Source organism: Meriones unguiculatus, chromosome 18 (assembly GCF_030254825.1).
Source record: "Meriones unguiculatus strain TT.TT164.6M chromosome 18, Bangor_MerUng_6.1, whole genome shotgun sequence".
Lineage (NCBI taxonomy): Eukaryota > Metazoa > Chordata > Mammalia > Rodentia > Muridae > Meriones > Meriones unguiculatus.
Genome location: NC_083365.1, coordinates 15756869 through 15764845, shown reverse-complemented (window position 1 = coordinate 15764845; position 7977 = coordinate 15756869). Strand labels below are relative to the sequence as shown.

Here is a 7977-nt window from a genome sequence, read left to right as displayed (position 1 = left end):
CTCACGCCCCCGGAGAGGCTCACGAAGTTCACAACCCCACTCCCCGCCACCCCCACGCCCCTCCCCACCCCGTGCCTCCTACCCCACCCCCACTCCCAGAAACCAGGACCGCTCAACCCTGCTGCCCAGGTAAGGTACTGCCCGGGGCTGGCAGCTGGCTAGGGATGGGGTCATCTCTCCTGCTCTCACGACCCCCCAGGACCAGCTCTCCCACCATGCACAGGCCAGTAGCACCCTGGTCCCTGGTGGCATCAGTGCCACTCACGTCAGGTCATCCCTCACTACCGTGGGGCCTCCAGCTCTGCCTCTCTTCATTGTGCCCACATCCTTCTGTTTCTTTCATTTCTCCACCACTTGCTTGCTCCTCTTAGTGGTGCCCGGGTCTCTGTGTCTGGGGTTGTCTCAGGGGTGATCTCAGGAGTGCTGTGCCTCGCTCGTGCATTGTGGCACTGGGCAGGGGTCATCTCGGCCATGGTCTGCTCCCCCCAGGCCTACCTGGCATCAGACTGGAGGTCATCTCAGATGTGCACAGGTCAAAACACAGAGCATAGACATGGCTTCTCTCCTCTCCTCTCCTACTGACGCACGTGTGACACAGCAGCCACACCCACAGTGTCTCTTGGGGCAGCGCAGCAAATGTTCTTAATCACTGAGTAAGATTCTCTCTTTATACCGGTTTTAATAACGTTTTTATCTATTCTTTGAGAATTTCACACAATTTCTTTTGATCATATTATTTCCCCTCCACCCAGGTCCTCCATCACCACCCACCAGCCATCCACTGTCATGTTATTTTTCTCTTTTGAAAATAACAAACAAACATGGAGTCCAGTTTGTGCAACCACTCCTCAGTGCGGGGCCTGCTTTGGAGAGTAGTTGATACACCCAGCGTTACTTCATTGAAGCAACTGATCTCCCCTCTCCGCACCGCTGTCAATTGGGAGTGGCTTCTTGGCTAAAGGTGTTACTTGTTTTGAGTTGTTTGATTTTGATGTTTCTTAGTGTTGTGTTCATTTTGCTTATGTGCTTTGGGGTAACTGGGCTTCTTGGGTCTGTAGATTATGGATTTTCACAAATTTGGGCAATTTAGAGTCATTATTGACACTGGTAGGTTCTTGTGTCCTTCCTCTCCTCTGGGCACTCCAGTTTAAAGTACTTGATCATTTAAATGGCCCCACAGAGCATTTAAACTCTGTTCATTTCACCTTGTTCCTCTTTGCTTAGTTTTTTATAGCTTTTATTACACTGTATTAAACTGAAATGCCATTGAGTTCACATATCTGCTCTTTGACTTCCGATTTGTAGTTAATCCCTTTGGATGTGTTTTTAATCTCAGAAACTATACTTTTCATTTCTAAGTCTTTATATTTTTTCACACATCTAATTTTAAGAACATAGGAAACAAAATCATGAAATAAGCTTTCTTGCACTCTGTTTTTCTTTTTTTATTATGGTAATGACTGTAATTTTTTGACTTGCTTAGGTTCTTTTTTTTTTTTTTTTTTTTGGTTTTGTTTTCCTTCTTGTCCTTGTTTTCCTGATTATTTTCACGCCTGGTAACTATAAAGTCTTTGGTTGTTTCTTTACTTGGATCCTGGATACTTTTGTAACTCTGTAAATATTATTGAACTTTATTTGGGGAGTATTTCAAGTACATGGAAATTGATCTTTGGGGGTTGCTTCTTGTTTTTACAATCTACTATTTAGACCTAGAGCAATGCCCGTCATGTGACTACTTATTTTCACTACTGCTGCAAGTCTCTTCTGAGCACTTTGCTTGTTCTGCATGAATCATTATTTTTTCCCCATATTTTCAATACGACCATGTCTGTGTGAGCACTGAGCACCCTTTCCTCGCTCGGGTGCATTTGGTAAACATTTGCCTAACAGTTTCCCGAAGGAAATCTGTTGATGGCGACATCTATGGGCAGCCATGGCTACCATCACATGCTGAATCCACACTTCTCCAATTCCACGTCAGTCTTAAATAGAGATTAATGTTAGGTACTCTGTCATGAGTGGGACAGAGCTTCGAACATAAATTGAGGGAAAAGAATATATTCCGGCCTGTGATTTCAAAGGGTCCCATCCATTCTTGCTGAGCCCATGATCTCGAAGAGAGCATCAGGACAGAAGATCACGTGACAGGACAGAGGATCACGTGGCAAATGATCTTCCTTGTTTACTGTGGTCAGAAGGCACAGACACACAGGCAATCTAAGGGTGGGCTCTCCACCAGTGACTTCCTCCGCAAGAGCCTGCTCGGAAGCTTGGCGAGGGAGCAGAGTTATGACTGTACTCCTGACAGAACAGTTTTCTGCCTGGGAAGGTCGTCCTCGCCCACTGAGCATCCACGTTTCGAAGCCGTGCCCAGGGAGCGGTGAGGAAGGAGGGCCACCTGCTCATCCCTCAGAGTCAGCCAAGCCAATCACAGAGACCCAGGATGACCAAGGTGATGGCCAGATTATCCCCACACACCCCAATAACCTACTTCCGCCAGCAAATCCCACCTTGTCCAGTTCACAGAACCCCAAAACATCGCCACTACCTGGAGCCCATACACCAGGGCAGAAGCCTCTCGGGAGGGACACTAACTACCCAAACCATCACAAGATTCGTCATTGAGGCAATGGCTCTATGATCAGATTCTTGCCTACAGATTTTCAATTCACCGATGTATTTCTGGGTGTAACTCTAAATACCAGTTAAACTTTTTTTGTTTGTTTGTTTTCAGGCAAAAGATCATTCCATTATGCCTCATTACCCTACATTTGAAGAAAAATTCCAATCTGTTAGTTTGTGTGGCCTACAAACTGGATTTAAGGTTTGGAACTAAAGACGTCAGGGCAATAGAAGAATTTGGTAAGATTTGAATTGCAAAAAAAGAATGAATAGAAACAAGGAAGCTGTCATGAGGGAAAATTTTAGACATGTAATGGCAATTTTCATGGATGTCTGAATTATCTCACTCATCAACCCTCAAAATCTTTAGTTTCAACTTTGTTACTGATCAAATTTCCATTTCAGAAATTAATTTTTATTTTAAGTACATGAATCTGAACTATTAATGGCACGTGTTGAAAAAAATAAAAGCTTTCTAGAGAAGATCGGTTACATTCTGATTTAATGTTTCTGGAAAATGTAAGAAACAGAAGTACATTTTAAAAACTGAATACTGAATATGAGAGTACCTAATATGAGAAAGGCTCCAGAGTTTAAAACGGAATTAAAAAAACATCTGGTTAGTCAATAAATTGTGCTCTTTTTGAAAAAATATTCTAGTCTGTTGTACTCTCAAGTTTTTAAAGGATTCAAACATTCTTTCTCTCTGAAAAGAAATGGGAATCCCAAAGGAATTTCCTACAGACATCTGCATGGTTCCTGAGATCGTTTTCATCAACTTACTACAAGGATCAGGTTTAACAGACCTCCACGAGCATAAAGAGGATCCATCTAGCTTCATAGATCTTCTTCTAAAGTATGAGGGACAGTCAAACAATTTCAACATGAAAAATATAAAATGAAAATTAAAGCAAAAATAGACATTAATGAAAGGGAAATTTTATAATTAATATTTCCAGAGAGTAATAGTGAGGGCATTACATATCTAGTATAAAAGCAGAATGCTTTGAGAAGAAAAAAATGAATCAGTGCACAAGAGAGATTTTTTCACAAAAATAAAAACTGAGCAAAAGGAAAAGAAATGGTAAAAATTGAAATATAAAATATAAAGTAAGTAGTTTCTAGAAAGCATTATAGTTAAGATTCAAATAAAATAGAAAGGAAAAGGTGTTTTTAATGTAGACAGTCAAGCCAGAAAACTCAACATATGACTAATGGGAATTCTAGAAGGAGAACATAAAATTATATAATATATAAAGTTCACAGTAGGACACAAGTTTTCAGAATGAGTGCATTTCCTATGTTACCTACAATTATAAGTGAAAATGGAAAATCACCAAGAAATATCACAATGAATCTGCAGATGCTTAAGTTTCTAAAAAGCAATGAAGCAAATGAGCAGCAGTAGCCATAGCATGTAGCAAGCTGAAGACAGGATAAAAAAGGCACCAGGGTTCCCCAAAGACACCAAACCCCAGAAACAATGATGTCCACCATGATATGCATGTCCAGTGTTCACAGAGGCCAGGCTTGGCTTCCCTAGAACTGAAGCTACAAGTGTATGTGAGCTGTCACACGGGTGCCTGATGAAAACCACACAGGATTACACCAGAAGGCCTCGTGGATGGAAAGAAAGGGGGAAGGAGACTGAGTGAGAAGGGGAAGACAAATGGCAGGGAGGGAGAAGAAATCAGGAAAGGAGGGAAAGTGCAAGGAAAGAAGCTTTGGATAGAACAGACTTGAAATGGTTTTTGTTCTTTTCAGTTCTATCACTAAAACTGGGGAAAATTAAAATTATGTACCTATCATACAAACAGGTACTATACCGAGAGTTCTGGAAACAATCTGTTAGAAGGCTGATGATTAGATCCCAACGATGCAGAGAGGATGGGATGTTTTAAGTCTAGAGACCAATTATCTTGGGCCACCCTTAGCTCTCTTCATAGCCATTTGTTTCCTACCTCTGTATATTTATTGCCTTGGAATGTGCAAACAGATACATAGTTTCCATCAACCAAAGGCTAAGGATGCTATCAGAAAGCACCAAAGCCTGTAGCTGAGATTTCCCTGCTGTTCTGTGAGCTGCCTACCTAGAGCTTCGACTTAGTTGACAGGTATCTCGATTTATGATTTTCTTTGTTCTGTTACTCTAAAACATAGAATTGTTGCCATATTGGAATACGGTATCCTGTACCACAGTCACCATTATTTGACTTCAGAATGAATCGTTTTTGTCTTTGAGGTGAGAGCTGTTTCTTACGTGAACTTTTCATAGAAAACTAAGCAAATGAAAGCACGAGGTGGTAATAAAGATGAACAGAATTTATATTAAAAAAAAAACTGTAATAGCACTCACTCTGCCTGATAATGAGTGAACACTATTTAAAACAGTCTAGGTGATGAATGTTCGTTTAATAAAAAGTGGCAAGGTGAAGTCGAGAGTTAAGCTAAAGGGATATAAAGTGGGGAAGAGATACAGGGAAGACAAGAAAACTCCTCATCTCCCACAACATGAGTGCACCTGGGAATGTGTAAAGCCTGTGACCACAAAGTCCTGTACAGGCATAGGGCTTCACATATCAAGATAAATGGAAGAGGTCTGTATCAGAGCAGGAGCGGAGCTGGGGAACCTTTCCTATAGAATCCTCCTAGCACTACTTATCATTTTAAACTATGCATTTATAATTTAAATCAGTGTACCTGTTTCTGTCAGGGTTCTCTGGAGGAACAGAACCAAAGGACTGTGTGTGTGTGTGTGTGTGAGAAAGAGAGAGAGATAGAGAAAGAAAAGAGAGAACTTATTAAGTAGTATTTAAAATAGTAACAACAGCTTAATCAGAGCCAAAGAACCGAGACCCAGTAGAAACTCAGTCTTTGAGGCCGGGTGCCTCCACAGTCAGAGCAGTCCCGCAGTAGCTGTTTCTCACTTCGAGAATGACAACTGAGAGTGACCTAGTCCACAAGGCCAGGTGCCTCAGTGGTCCCAATCCCAGAAACTTTCCTCAAGAGCCGCTGCTCCCTACTCCTGATGAAAGCTTGAAAACACTAGTTCTGCTGTCAATAAAGAAATCATAGTCACAAGAATAGGAAGTCATACCAGGGAGGGGATGGGAAAGGAACGGATTTCAAAGGGACTAAATTACCCATGTAACAAAACATAACATTCACCGGGAAAGCTCATGAACTCCAAGTGAATCAGGTGGAGGAGCTGTGGGAAGGGAAATGACCCGAGTAGGCTCAGAAAGCTCATGGCTCAGCAATGAGGCTGCCTATCTTTCTCAGCCCTCTGACTTCCATTTTCAGGAATGACTTTCTCTTCTTTAATAAACTGTACCTGTTTCTGTCACTACTCACGTGTACTTGACACAATTCTTTGTTCCACAAGAACCCGGAGGTATAAGTGGAAGTCCTCTGTACTCTAATCCTTGCCTATAATATTGCCTGTGTGAAAAGTGAGAGACTTAAACACACACACACACACACACACACACACACACACACACACGGGAGAAACAGGCTACTCCCTATTTTCGTCCGATGAAAGCAGAAACAACTATGATTCACACAGTGCCACGGGAAGCTGTTTATTCCTCTCCTAATATGTTAGAAAACATCCTTACCTTGCTTTGGTCCAGCCCTGGACCATATGGAAAAGAGATTGCCTAGAAGTAAGGAGAGACCCTGCCTCTCCCAAGCTTTAGGGCCCTGCCTTTCCCATTCTCCTTTCTCTTTGCTTGAGTGTCTTGCCCTAAGGCACATTGGATGATCTCACACTAGCCATAGACTAGGCATCCAACATCCCTTTTATTGATTATTACAGAAAACTAAGTGCCAATATTCAGGGAAATTGGCCCTTCTGCCTTACACTGGCTCCCCTTCAAGACAGAGGTCCTTAGCTCCACTCCTGGTCTGCTGTTGCAATTCCTCTCTGGCCCATCTGTATTTGATCTGTAATATATTTTGTTGCACATTTTCTGGTAGGAATATTTTAAAAACTTAAGACATTTTGTTATTTTTACTGGTTCTTTTGTGGATTTAATTCCTCCTCTGAAGGTATCATCTCTACTATGCAGAATTTGTGGGTGGATTGTTCTGTCACCACAAGTTTCTGACAATCTTTCTTGTCCAATTTAAATGCGATCTGCCAACTGCTACATGGCATGGGATTCTTGGAGTTAATAGCCATGTCATCTGAATCAACACATCCTGTAGAATGGGTTCTCCACAGCTCTAGTCTGACCAGAGATTTGGCTCTATTTTAGATTCTCTCCCTCTCTCCATTCCATCCCCAACCCTGTGTGTGTGTGTGTGTGTGTGTGTGTGTGTGTGTGTGTGTGTTATTTTCTATTGCCTAGATTTAAAAGGGAAATCATCACTTCAGTTTGAGCCTACATTTTTTGGGGGGTCAGCTATAGTTAACTAGCTGTAGATTATGTGATACAGACTAAAACATTTTCAGGGCTGGGGGTATGGATCGATTGGCAGAGTAAAACCCTGGGTTCATTTCCCAACATCATATGAACCTCTGATCATGGGCATCAGGATGCATGCCTGTGATCATATTAGGCAGGATGTTATATTTTGGAGGGACTGAGCAATAGGCCTCCAAATATGGGCATAAAGAACAGCAGATGGCTCAGCTCAAGGTACTGATACCGAGTCTAAAGAAAATGATGATAGTCAAGATATAAAGCAATGGCAGGGGTCGTTTCTGCTTGGAATAGATCAGACAAGGCCCCAAAAGAAGATGTGAGGGACACTGGATGGGAGTGGTCCCTACTAGTTACATTAGCAATTTCAAGATTCCCTATCTAGGGAGGCATACACAGAGCTCTACTGCCCTTTCTTCTAGTAGACCTTTTGACTCAGTAAATACCTACTTACAACAGAATATTGGGTTAAAATGGGCTTCTGAGAAGAGCACTTCCCTTTTCTAGAAGTGCCTACTCTGGAGGACACATTTTGGAGGAGGCAAAAAAAAAAAAAAGAAGAAGACGAAAAATAGAGCCCCCAGCCTGGTGGGTTGAGGCTGTTTCTTCTCAGCTTGGCCTACTCTTGGCCTTGGCTTCCCTGATGGATCTGATTAAAGTCGTTGCTGTTTGAATATTGACTTATCCTGTCTAAATTCTTCCCTTCAGAAAACATATGACCTAAGGACACTGGGAGGGCTGAGGTCAGAGGAGACCAGAGCTCTCCCTACAGAGATGGAGGTAGCAAGTTCAGGTATGCAAGGTGGTTCTTAGCCATGTATCTAGTTAAGACCCAACAAAGATGTGTGACTCACTAAATTCTGTCTTAAAAAAAAAGAGCATTAAAACGTTTTCCAAAAATCAAATTCTCCCATGTGCCTTAGAA

General features: G+C 42.1%; 1 non-coding gene across 1 annotated transcript; it reads right to left on the bottom strand.

Annotated features, from left to right (window-relative positions):
- Positions 1-497: 497 nt before the first annotated feature.
- On the bottom strand, positions 498-629 carry LOC132649150 (small nucleolar RNA SNORA17). Its single transcript, XR_009587577.1, has one exon. It is a non-coding gene; the product is annotated as a small nucleolar RNA SNORA17 (small nucleolar RNA).
- Between the last annotated feature and the right edge of the window lie 7348 nt (positions 630-7977).